Here is a 12,391-nt window from a genome sequence, read left to right on the forward strand (position 1 = left end):
AAAAAAAAAATCTGTTTAATGAAAAGCCTTTGTAAATTATTCAGATATTATATCCCACTCCAGTGCTGGTTCAAGGAGAGAGGCTGTACAGACACTTTCTTCTCTGAAGCTCTGGACAGAAGGTGAAAGTTATGCTGTCATTGCGATGGAAATGCAGGCTGTAAGATCCTGCTTTTACGCTGAGAGTACTGTCTCTTTTACTTGGAATTAGAGAGGAAGAAATAAAAGAGGCGCAGCAGCTATTCAGCGCCTGAACAAGGAAGGTCTCCCCCCGCCCCCACCTCAGGAACCCTCTTGAGTCCCAACACCTAAAGCTGACCACATACACAAGTGCTTTGCAGGATTGAGTCTGAGAAATTTGGGCTTCCCTGGGCACTGCATGCCTCAGTGCGGTGTGGACAGGACCTCACTGGAGGTGGCATGGTTCAGCCCGCGGCTCCTGCTTCACTTCTCAGTTGCGGTTCGAACGCTGTGGACTTTTTGCAGTAGAAACAGGGCTGAGACCCACCAAACTCATTAAACTTCAGCTGCCATCCATACACCAGCTGCTAACAAATCCCAGTCCCAACCCAGGATGTAAAGCCTGGCTTTGTAGAGTGCCATGCCACGCTGCCACCCCATATTCAGACATCTGTGAGGCCTTTTATAAGGCACAGTTGTGGCAGCTTGTGGGCTATTAGCCACAGCCTGCTCGTGCCACGCTGCTGGGGCTCACAGCCTTCTCCCCTTCCACCCTCCCTGTTTTCCCAGCCCATCTTTGCTGGCAGCAAGGTAGCGGGGCCGGCTCCTGCTGTGTCCAGCCCTGCAGCTTGGCTCTGGCTGGGGCCAGGCAGAGGAGCCGGGTACACGCCTGACCTCAACGGCTTGTGCACAGCAGCAAAACCCTTGTGCAAAGTTTCCCTGCTGACTTTAATGTGGAACTACGTGGGTTCCAGTGCTTTGAAGCTGCAGGGGTTAATTCTGTGTTTTGCTTCAGCTTCTTGGGACTACATTTAGGTTTCTCTTTCTGCGGTTCCTTGCACCCTGCCATCAGCAGTTTGCCGTTGCAGACGGTCAGCAGGGACTGTGTGTGGGAAGGGGTAGCACCTCTTGGGGCACAAGGAGAGGCACTTGGGACAAGGGAGGCATTTTCATGGAGCATGTCTCAGCCAGGATCCCTCCGGTGCATTGCCTGTGGGCTGTTCCCACGCATCCCGTGACGCAGCCCTGCTCTCCCAGAGCAGCGGTCGCTTTCTCCCCTTTCCACGCACTGCTGTGATGGGCTGCACGCACATTCATTGCCTGGGACTCGGGTCAGGCCCCGCGGGGATGTCAGGGGCCTGCAAGACCCCGGCAGCATCCCTGAGGGCCAGAGCAGAGGCTGGCAGGGGGCTGGCATCTGGGCACCAGGTCCCCACATTGCTGAGCTGTCTGGCAGCCCCTCGCCTGCCCCTGCCCCTTCCCCCTCCCAGGCGTCGCTGCGATGCAGCCGCTCAGGTGCCTCTGCAGCCCCGTGGCTGCCTGCGGGGAGGAGCGCTGCCGGCTGCCCAGTTTGCTCTGAGCACCCACGGCGGAGGCAGATCTCACGGCTGAGGGACTGGGATGTCCGTGCGGCACCTGCCCTTCACCGCCTGCCCGCCCGCTGGGGCTGGGCCAGGGCCCCAGCTCCCTGCCACATCCAGGCCAGCTCCTGTGGGACCCAAGGCCCTTATCGCTCCTCTTATCATGGGGATTATTGGCTTTTTATATTAAACTTTCTCCAGATAGCATAACACAATCTACCAGATGCCTGGCAAGGGCTTGGCAGGCCCAGGAGTGATTTATAAGCAATCTGTCTCTGTGGTCTCTGTTTCACATACGGGCTGTTTCCTCCTCTCCCTCACTACCTCCCAGCTATCCCGCTGACACTGTTATCAGCCATGCAGATCTCCCCGCTGCAGCAACTGGAATGAGCCATGGGGCTGCCCCACAGAGGACTGGTCCCCCACGCCACCGGCCGGGATGGCAGTGCTGCCCCCACCCCAGCCAGCAGCCATCTTGTCGGCCTCTCGGGCTGCTGGGCATGGGCCTTCTGGCTCTGCCACGGCCAGGCGGGCGGCCGGCTGGCCGGCTGCCAGCCAGCCGCCTGGGTAGGAAACGTCCCTACGACACCGATGGTCCCACCAGGGTGTAGCCGTGTCCCCCAGCAGGCACCCCCCTGTCCATTAGTGCATTTCTCACATCTTCCTTTGAAATGTCTGCTACTGGCCTCCGTCAGGGACGGATATTGAGTCACAGCCATGGATCTGGTTCTACTGTCTGCAGTCACCCACAGCCTCCTCTGCTCCGCCAGGCGCGGGGGCAGGCCAGAGAGGCAAAACCCCACCTAGTGCCCCTCCATTACAACTGCTGGTTTAAACAGTGTCCTGGGAATAGGCATGAGGGTGCAGCATTCGGATGGCAAGCACAAGGCAGGGTCCCCATTGTTTCTGACACTTTACTCAAGCGATGATTCGAAGCTGTCTCTGAACCCCAAAGCGGGGCCGGTTCCTGCGTCGGTCCCGCTGTACCTGCTGCAGCTCTGCCAGGCTGAGAAGAGGAAACCAGCAGGTTCCTGTACTCAGCTTGGACTGACTGCAGGGTCCCAGCACAACGGCCGCTCTGGCTGCTGCATCCCTTGGCATCTCACTGCTCATCACCGAGATTCCCCTGCCAAAGCTGGAGCCCTGCACCTGGCAGAGGGGTCAGAGCCAGAGCTCAGAAGCCATGGCCAGCGCTGGCTGGGGCAGCTTTGTGGGGTCATTCTTTGTCTTGAACTCCAAGGAGCAGCTGATAACCCCAGGAGCTGGCAGAAAGCACGTGCTGCTCTCTCAGGCCCCTGGCAGTACCTGTACTGCCACAGAGGCTGCCCAGCACATGGCGTTGGGACAGCCTGGAGTGACCTGCTGGCGTCCCCTCACCTGCTTCCAAGGGCGCTCGTCTGCTACGCATCCCCAGCCCAGCCCGCACGCTGCCCGGTGCTCTCTTCCACCAATTTCAATGGCAGTGACCCAGGGCCGGGGTCCTGGGCAGCGTGGGCTCGCAGGGAGGTGAGGAGGACCTACAGCAGCCAGCAGTGTGGCGCTGCCCGCTCCGCGAACGTGGCCTCGGCAGTGCACCCACCAGATGCCATTCTACAGCGCTGTCCCTTGCCCCCATCACCACCCAGCCCCGACTGCTCTGTTCCCCAGGACACTCAGGTGCTCATGAAGGGACACAGTAGAGTCCCAGTAGCTCAGCTCCCACACGGGGCAGCAGGCAAAGCACTTGTTCTACACCACATACCCACATCACCATGCTCTTTTCCTGAGGAAACTGTCTTCCTGCTTGACCTCAGAGGCAAAAATGAACCCCATCCAAACTTCCCCGCCTATACCAAGAAGAAAAAAAGAGAAACTGTCCCATGGATGCGCACAGGTCCCAGCCAGGGATGACCTGTGGGCAGAAAGGGCCTTTCTCCAAGGAAGAACCTTGGTCTAGGCAGGCTTTTTACAGCTGATAAAACATTTCCACCCTCTTTGATCCCATTTTATCAGTGACTTGGAATAATTGGGTTCTATTCCTCATGGCAGCTGCCCCCCCCTTCTGCTGTGGCCTGTGTTTTTGCTGCAGACTGATTAGGGGTAATTATCACCCTTTTTACCAGCCAAAGTGCAAGAAACAGTTCACACTCCTTGCAGGAATGGGGAAAGGGATTTTGCAGCTGAGGAGTGATGAGGGAGCACGTGGCAAGGATGCCTGAAATTGCCTGCTCCTGGGCCAAGGCTGGGACAGCATCAAGCTCCAGAGAAGGGCTTAGCTCCAGATGGTTTCTCCCAGGTGTTTGGTGGGAGATAAACAGGAAGTTTGAAGCTATAACATGGTCAGGAGGTCCAGGGGAATCCACTGACCCTTTGACCATGAGGAGGCTCCTGGGCTGATTAGTTCCCAGAAGCAGCATTTGAATCCCTCTGTGTATGAAACAGAGACTGAGCCTGATGGTGGGAGGGATCAGCAGGGGCTGAGGAAAGCTGGGCAAAGGAGGGGCTGCCAGACCAGGCCTTGTGTGTCATGGGCATGACAAGGACTCTCACCTCTTTCCTTCTCCGTTTCCCTTGCTGGACAAAGGGAATAATGAGATACCAATTTTAAGGTCAAAGGGATCATCCAGGCTTTCCTCCTGCCTAATGTGAGGCAGATAATCTTTCCTGGTGACCCTACATCACGTTCCTCCTGCCCCTGTGCAGGATCAGTGCTCATCTACTGCACGGGAGCTCCATCAAATGAATATTTGCAATGATTTCTGAGATTTGCAGGGAAGACAGATTACTATACCCTTAAGTGTCTTCCTGTACTCAGCTAGTTGAGCAGTGCTGCATTCCAGGTAGGTAGAACGTTTCTTCCTGACCTCAATTTATGACAAAACACTGAAGCATGAGGCTGGATTGATTGCACAAGGAGATTGTGTCTTAGTAACTCTTGTGAATGCTGCAGCAGCTGTGCTAATTTATCATTCTTTTATTTATGAAATCTATGTGCAGGTTGAGTGCAATTAAATGATGTGCTTTGGGATCCTAGGGGATGAAAGGATCACGGTAAATGTAGGTTTGTTATCCTGATTTACTGTGCACTGAGCCCACCTACAACAGCCATGACAAACCAGACGTGAAACATAAGGTTTAAAAAACTGTAATCCAACAATTGCTGTCACAGGCTGCATTTGTCAGTGTGTTTGATCTGGGTGCCTTTCTCCCTCTTTTCAGAGGACTCAAGTCTCCTTGTGGCATCTTCCTGTGACAGGCAATTGAAGAGCTTGTAAAAATAATTTTGGGGGAGGCTGAAACATTTGACACCTGCTCTGCAGTAATAACACCTGGCATGCTCAGGCTGCAGAAAGAGACCTTATGCACCTTGCAGGTACTTATTAAGTACCTCTTGTGGCCTCTTGGGTAGCATTTACAGACTCGGATCTGCAGCACAGGGAAGGAGATGAAGGAGCTGATGGCAGCGGTGTCCCAGCTTATGCGAGGTTAGCACTACTGTCGTGATTTGCTGCTGTAAAGGTGCTTTTATTTATCAAATGATACATCGCTTTCCTTTTCCTTTCTATAAGAGCTGTGCTGGGAACTGCTGACCACGCACTGGCCAGGAGGGGGTTAAAGAGTGGCAGGGCCCGATCCTGACCTGAAACACCTGGGTCAGAAGAGCAAGGAGGTGTTAAAGGGGTGGAGCTGGCTGGAGACAGGCTGGCAGCATTTTTGCGGGCCTGTGGCTTGCTAGTGCCCTCCTGTGGGAAGCGAGGTTGGTGGTGGGTGCTCTGTGCTCCTCCCAGCTGATGGCTCTGTCTGGAGGTGGTTGCATGCCCAGGGCTGGAGGTGGTGCTGGGGAGACTGAGGCAAGGCAGTTGCAGGGTGCCATGGGCAAAGGGGGGTGCTCAGGATGAGGTGCTGTGAGACAAGCGTAGCTGTGACCTGCTGGCACATGTGGGTGTCTGGCATGGACTGAACTGACCCAGTTTGTCCTTGGCTCTTGGTAGGCAGTGCTGGGCCACCCTCTGGCTGCAGGTCCCACTGACCCCATCCTCTTCCCCTGCTGGAAAACATGTCCTGGCTTCTGTTGGCCCCTGTCTTCTGCTTCTTGGTAACGGCTCTGTTTCTGTCCTCCTCGGATCAGAAAGCCCTCTCAGGGCCTGGGTTGTGCTCCCAGGAGTGACAGTTCTGCTGGCATGAACCCAGAATGTGCCACTGATGTGTGACCAGGTCCTCAGCATCACAGACATGATGCAAAGGCTCTGGTATTTTCTAATACAGCCTTGCCGTTGATGCCTGCTCCCACAGCAAGCACTGGCCATGCAGCTCCCTCCCAGAGGAACCCATGTCTCCATTCATGGGAGTCATGGCAGAGAATTTGGGGAGGAAGGGATGTGCTTGCCTTTTCATGTGCTTTGAATGTCGTTGCGGATTAAGTAGGGAGGGTGTTTGACACACTGAGGTTGCACATCATGCTGCTTCAGTCTGCCCAAAGGGAAGGGCTGAATGCTGGAGAAACTCCTGTCCCGTGACAGTGGGAACTTGCTCTTGCTCCTTCAAGGACTTGGGCTGCTCCTGGGGTGCTGGCAAGGAATAGGGGTGAAGGGCAGACAGGCCAAAGAGGGGTCAGGGTGGATGGCAAAAGCAGACAGGAAGTGCAAGGAGCAGTGATGAACCTCTGTGAGAAGGGGGACAACTCAGGGTGGGAATCATAGGGCCAGTGTTTATAGCTGGGAAAGGAATGAGCTTTGTTTTAAAAATAAAAAAAATTAATCCCACCCAGTAACTGAAATGGTGTAGGTGACCCCATTACCCCTAAGCCTGCAGATTATGGTCAGCAGGTCTCTAGGCTGGATGGAAAGCTGCTCTGGCCCTTAATTGTGAGCTCATTTTAAAAACACACAGATGAGAGAGAGCTCAAGTGTCCTCCCAAGCACCTGGGTAGGAGTTGTTTTGCCTTGCTTTGTTCCTTAAGCACCTGTATGCATCAGAAATCCAAGTGGCCCTGCACAGTCCTCACCAGGTGGTTTGGTGGCTGGTCTGCCTGGCTCCGTGGGGCTGAGCTGGCTGCCTGCATTCCCTGGTTGGTGGCATAGCTCTGCTGCATGCATGAGGGATGCTCCCAGGGCTGCTGCAATCCCTTCTCCTTGCTTTGTTCCAGAGACTACTTCAGTGATTCCAGTGGTCCTGGCCACTCATTAGCGCTGATGAGAGATCAGGGTAGTGTCTAATTGATGCCACCCCTTCCCAAGATGGTGTGAGGGAGATGCTGCCGCAGGTGTAGGCAGGAAACCTTGAAAGGGATGAAAAAGGAGGGGAGCAGGTGTGAGGCTATAGAAACACTCAGGAGGGGCTTTAAAGTGTTTTTTTAAATGGAAAACGGTGAGCAGCATGAAGCCTAGATCAGAGAGGAGAGTGTTATGTCCTGTCCTGTTCTTCCCACCACCCACCTTTAACGAGAGCCTTACATCCTAGCACAGGGCCCGGCAGGTAGCAAAGCTCTGCTGTACAATTCAGAAGGTGTTTTGCTTCTCAGACCTGCAGCGTGGGGCTGGGGGCAGTTCATCAAACTCCTCCGGCTGGCTGGAAGGGTCTGTGAAAGGGCTGAGCTGGGTGCGTCAGCTCTGGGGCGCTGCACGGAGGGCTATGGGGAGAGCCCACGGCTGGCTGGGGCACCCTGGCACCGAGTCCCTGTCGGTTCCCCCAGAGCAGCGGGTGATGCCTGACCCAGGGAAAACGGTCCTGGGGTGACCGGGACACAGGGATGGGACGCGGTTGGTCTGATTTCCCTTCCATCTCCAGCTGCTGCCGCCCTCCTTCTGGCGGGGTCGGGGCTGAACAGCGGTCGGGAAGATGGCTCTGCGGGTGGAGGAGCGGAGCTGGGGGGTCCCGGTAAGCGGCAGGGGGTGTGTGTGGAGTCCAGAGCCGGGTCTTCTGCCCGGGCAGGTTCCGGCGGGGCGCGGCGCCCGCTCCGCTCCGCTGCTGCCCTCTGCCGAGCGCGGCCCCGGGGCCCCCGGCGGCACCGCCCCGGTCAGTAGGCGGGGCCGGGACCTGCTCCCCCCCCCCCAACCCGCCGCGCTCGCTGCCCGTGGGAGAGGCCCCTCGGTCCCGGCCGTGGGGGCCCGGGGGCTCCCAGCAGCCCGAGGCGCGGCAGTGAACGGCAGCGGTGATGGGGACGTGCTCTGGGGGATGCCTGGGGAGAAGAAAGGGGTTTCGCTTCAGGTCTGACGGTTAAACCGGGCGCTTGCGTCAGCTGCTGCGTTTCTGCCGTGAGGCTGGAAGCGCCCGGCGGGTTGCTCCTGGCAGAGACTTTGTGACAGTAACGCACCAGCTGTCCTCGCTTGCTTTCTCATCTCTTGCAGACCACCTCTCCGCTTTCTTCTCCTCCTCCCCTCTTCTCCCTGGTGATGTTCCGCCTTTTGTTCAGATCTTGCCGTGTACTCGGAGCCATTCTCCTTTCCTTAGAGCTACTGGGAGACAGCTATCAGTGCCCGCTCCTGACCGTCCTGCCTTTTGGGAAGGGGTAGCCATCGCACCCTGGGCACCTCCTAACTTGGGAAATGAGATTCTAGCTCAGCTCCATGGGATTGTCAGTTCCTGGAGAGACATTGAGGAATTAAACCCCACACTGCACTTTTCCAAAAGCTAGAAGGTGTAAAATGTTGACTGGTAATAGGGTGCTTCCAGCTGACAGAAAATGTCACCCCAAAGTTGGGGGGGGGTAATCTATAACCCTGCACCACCTCTGCTGCTGAAAGCTCACCTGAGAGGTGAATTGTAGTAACTAGTTCTTTCCAACAGCTGAAGGAAATGGTTGTTCAACTTACAAAATAATTGCACAGCAGAAGATGCAATCAGGGTCCTGATTCAGCAAAGTATGTGCTGAAAGGGGCATGTGCTTGGCTTCCAGAATATCCCAGTGTGTGTGTGCAGCTGAACTGGGGATCCTGTGCTGAGAGCACCTGGTTCCTGCATTAAGATGGGAGCAGTTCTCATCATCTGGTTGCAAGCTGCTTTTTTTTTAAGCAATGAAAAATTTCCTCAATTAAGTTGTTGATCAAGCAGCTGCAGCAAAATGCAGCTGGCTGTCCCTGTTCCCCTCTGCTCTCAAGCATCTGGAACTCAAAAGCACCTAAGAAATGGGGCCAGAATGGAGAAAAGGAATGGGACTTTGAAATGTCTGCAATGCTATCCAGCAAGGTGTGCTTGCATCCTGATGGACTTAGTCACTGGTCATCCTTCACAAGGGCTGGGACCTTCCTCTATAAATGAATGGAGGTTGTCTTTGTGCTTAATACTAACTGCTGCAAACGTGGGCTGTGAAAGTAGTTGCTCTGAAGTGGCCTGACATGTTCAAGATCAGCTTTCTGGGAAATGCTGCTTATTAAGTCCTTCACGTAGAACTTGGGAAGCCACAAAAAAACCCACAAGGATCACCCCCCCCAACCCTTGCCAGCCTGCTGGAAAACAGAGGTGAGGCTAGACAGATTGGCAGGAACTCCCCCACTCAGGCAAACAGCTGCTGGTCAGAGCAAATACCATTGGAGAGCATGCAGCAGTAGGGGACTGGGGAGGGTGCCTGGAAGTCTGTGACATCTGCTGACAGCAGCAGTTGCAAGAGGCTGTGAGGGAAGAGAGAGAAAGGGAAGGGTGAGGGGAGAGGAACATCTGAGACTACAGACGCAGCAGCCCAGGTGGGGCAGGGAAATGGAGACCGGGACTTGGGGAATTGCACAGTACACTGGTGACAAAGCTGTGGGAAATCCCAGGTCTCCTGTTTTCTGGGTGAGCCTTCTGAGCACTGAAACTTTTCTATTAGGGCAGAAAGGGAAGGAGTGGACAGACTATTGTTGTTTGGAGAGCAGCAGTTTGGCCATTCTTAAATTAATAGTTTGATCAGTATTCATCAGAACTGATGTCTGTCAGCAAGAACCAAGCAAGTGGTCCAGAGGATGGATGCAAATTTTGTTACTCTTTTCCTTTGGGCAAGCTGTGAAAGTTTCATCAGGATCTTCTGGCCTTTAGGTTTTGATCCTGCCCAGGGGAAGGTAACCAAAACAATAGCCTCTAGCATATAGCACCTTGTGGTTCAAAGCAGCCTAGCAATCCTAACTGGGTAACTCTTTAGCACACTCCTGAGACAAGGTATGTATCTTGCACTCACAGCCTGAGGACATGCAAAGAGGTTAAATGACTTGCCTAGAGTCAGAGCAGCGTTGCAGGGATTATAGGAACTTAAACCTTCCTGCCTCCTTAAGCACTATCCATAGATAAGAGTTCCAAAGGGCTGTGCAGCCCACTGTGACTTTGGTTCTAGATGTCCCGAGTACCTTTGTCTCTAGAATAATTTTCAGCTGCCAAAGCAGAATGACTACACCTCCTTCACTAGAGATCAGTAATTAGGGAGTAATAGTCCTCTCAGCTGTTGGGCATCTAGAAAAGAAAGTAAGAGAACATAAGAATGGGAGGGAGTGTCACTGCTGTGAAAGGCCAAACTATGGAGAGACCACTAAAATAAAGTTAGAATCTTCTTTTGAGGCCAAGAGTTGACAGGAATAGCACAGGTATGAGACAACCAGGTAGAATTTAAGTGGAAAACAGAACCTGTTGTTTGTGACTATCTCGTGTTTCTGTCCCAGCCAGACTGCCATGAGGTAGGGACTGGCAAGCCACGGCACAAGCCAGACAGGTAACAAGGAAGACAGGTATGTAACACTCTCAAGCTTTTTTGGACCTTCAAAAAGACAGGTTACATACAGTCCTCCAGGCAGAGTAGACTAGGAAAGGTGAGTGAGCCCAGCTCGAGAGGTGTGGGAACATGCTGCAAGCAGACAGAAAGGGCAGTATTGGAGCTGGGTGTCCGTAAGAACTCCAAAACACCAGCAGAAGCACCTGCAAAAAGAACAGCAAGAGACTGGGTAAACTGGGGGGTTAGGGAAGTTGAAAGTGAGACAGAGAAACAACACCAGATGGAGCAAGAGAAAACAGTACAAGCAGGGGAAGAGGAAGGTAGGAAGAGACTTCTCTGGAAAGTTAAGCGTGCATCTGCTTACCTTGCCACGTGGAATATGCAGGGGTCTTGCTTTGCCTACTCCCCTCCTTCTGGGAGGAGAGATTTGAAATGAGGCATGTATTAATGCACTTATAGATCCATAGGGCTGGGATGGAGGACGCCTTACTGAATCAGGATACATGACCATCCCAGTACGGCTTGTAACAGCTGGAGCCCTGGCATCCATCTGAAAAGAAGGTGGGAGATGCAGCATGTGGATTTTGACAGCATCTGCTGCTGCATGATTTGGCCATGGAAAAAAAGAATCTTCTGAATTTCCAGAATTCTATCTATCTTCCTGTATGGAGGGCTATGGGGAGCCACATGGCTGGCCAGGGCTCCCTGGCGCTGGGTGCCCAGTCCCTGTCGGTGCTCGCTGCTCTGTGGGTAATGCTAGACCCAAGGAAAGTGGTCCTGGGGTGACTGGGACACAGGGATGGGACTTGGTTGGTCTGATTTGACATCTTCCCCTCCCCACCAGCTCCTGCCACCTCTCCTCTGGAGGGGTTGGGATGAACTATGATTGGGAAACTGCCTCCGCAAGCGGAGGAACGGAGCTGGGGGGTCCCAGGCAGCCACACAAGGCAGGGTGATGGGTGTGCAGCCGCAGGCGCTCACAAGTGGTGTACGTGTGGAGTCCGGGTGGCAGGTTTTCTGCTGGGGCAGGGCATGGCGGGGTCGCTCAGAAAGACAAAGCTCCACTGGCAGCAAAAGGATGAACGCGCGGCTGTGGCTTGGGATGCGTCAGGCTGCCAGTTGGGGTACCTGCTACAGGGTGACAGGGACCTAGTAAGAAGCAGTGGGGAAACCAGCCAGGGTTAAAGACAGCTTTGGGACCCCTGTCTGGAGAGGTACAGAGCGAGGAGGGACTCGGAGGTGGCATCCAGAGAGCTTAGCTGACCGGCTCCATCCCCGTGTGGCTCTGGGGGGGACGCAGTCAGGAGACGGCGGCTGGGCGCGCTGGCCTGGCCCTTCTGTGCCTCCTGTTTTTCCTCCTCTGCATCGAGGACTGCCGCAGCCGTGGGCGGCAGAGGGAGGCCGGGCTGGCTGGGTCTGCGGGGCCTACGGCTGAGGTGGGCCTTCCCCCGAGCAGGGCCAGGCCGGGCTGGCTCCGCCGCGGCGGCGCAGGGCACCCCCGAGGGCGGGAGAGGCCCCGAGAGGTGCGGGAAGTGCCGCAACGCCCAGGGCCGCGGGCCCGCCCTGCGTCGCCGTCCTAACGGCCACCGCGGCCTTAACGACCCGGGCGGGGCCAGGCCGCAGGGCCCGCGGCGAACGGGAGGGGGCGCGGCGGCAGCTCGGGGCGCGGCGGCAGCTCGGGGCGCGACCGCCCTGGCCCTGCCGCCGCGCTGGCCGCCCCCTCGCCCCGGCCCGCCCCGCCCCGCGATGGGCGCCCCGGTCCGCCACCGTCCCACAATGCCTGGCGGTCCGGCCCCGCCCCGCTCCGCTCTGGGAACGCGCGTCCGAGCGCGCCCCCACCCCGACCGGCCAACCAAACTTGCGCTCCGGTTGGCCGCGGCGCCCCGCCCCACCGGCCCCGCCCCGCCCCGCCGCGCGCCGAGCTCCACCACTGGCGCCGGCGGCTGTCAGTCAGCGCTTGTTTTCGGCGGTAGCGGGTTGGGTTGCGCCGGCTCGTCGCTGGCTCGTCGGGGCTGTGTGAGGAGGGAGCGGCGGGCGGCGCAGCCGGGCGAGGGCAGCGCGCTGAGGGGGGGCGGCGGCGGCGCTAGGCCCGGCCGCAGGAGTCGGGGCCGAGGCCGGGGCCGGGGCCGGGCCGGCGCCGCGGAGGGAGGGTGGGGTGGGGAGGGAAGGGGGCGCCGGGCGCCGGGCCGGGCTCCCG

Source organism: Grus americana, chromosome 28 (genome assembly GCF_028858705.1).
Source record: "Grus americana isolate bGruAme1 chromosome 28, bGruAme1.mat, whole genome shotgun sequence".
Classification (NCBI taxonomy): domain Eukaryota; kingdom Metazoa; phylum Chordata; class Aves; order Gruiformes; family Gruidae; genus Grus; species Grus americana.